The sequence below is a fragment of the Rutidosis leptorrhynchoides genome, chromosome 2, assembly GCF_046630445.1.
Source record: "Rutidosis leptorrhynchoides isolate AG116_Rl617_1_P2 chromosome 2, CSIRO_AGI_Rlap_v1, whole genome shotgun sequence".
NCBI classification, from domain to species: Eukaryota; Viridiplantae; Streptophyta; class Magnoliopsida; order Asterales; family Asteraceae; genus Rutidosis; species Rutidosis leptorrhynchoides.
In genome coordinates this window covers 254,895,602-254,896,422 of record NC_092334.1, presented here as the reverse complement: position 1 = coordinate 254,896,422, position 821 = coordinate 254,895,602, and positions in this window count along the sequence as shown.

Here is an 821-nt window from a genome sequence, read left to right as displayed (position 1 = left end):
ATCAGATAGCAAATAAGCATACCATTATTTATGTATATAAGCATGCTCATTTTCTTACTTAGATGGAAAATATAAGCTATGTAACAATTTTTATATGATCGGATAATATAACTAAAGATATTACGAATAAGAACCAACGTCTACCCAATTGTAACCGCCGCAACGCGCGGTCGTCATTTATCTAGTTTTTTACATTATCCATATATACCCTCTACTATACTAATATTAATATTCAAAATATTTAAAATTAAATATATACCAAACTAAATTGTAATAATACTCTCATACTTACTTAGGAATGACAAAAAAAATTCGTACTCGATAGAAAACCAACACCCGATATTTTTAGGTTGGGATTGACATATGTCCAAGTAAATAGGTCTAGAACCAGCTATGAGGATAGTTTATAATTTATTCGCGGGTCCGCGGATGGTTTTACACACAAATCAAATTACTCGGCCCGTATACCTCAAAAGACCTGTATCCATATACCCGACCTGCAAACCCGTTACTCGGCCAGTGTACCCGTATAACCGATTACCAGACTCGTATTGTAATAACTCGCGTTTTTCCGTTTACTTTCTCCGTTTATTCTTGATGACTGTTATATTTGTTTTTTGTGTCATACGTGAATTAGCGCGACTAGCCGAGTGGGGATGTCAAACCCTATAGATCCATATCTAAGATTCGCGTTCACCGGTTCAAAAACCAATGACTAAACGTTACCGAGCTAAGGGAAAATTTTATGCCGTTATATCACCCACATATATATAAAGTTTAAGTACTCGTGCCTAGTAAGTAAAACATAAAAAGCGCATGTA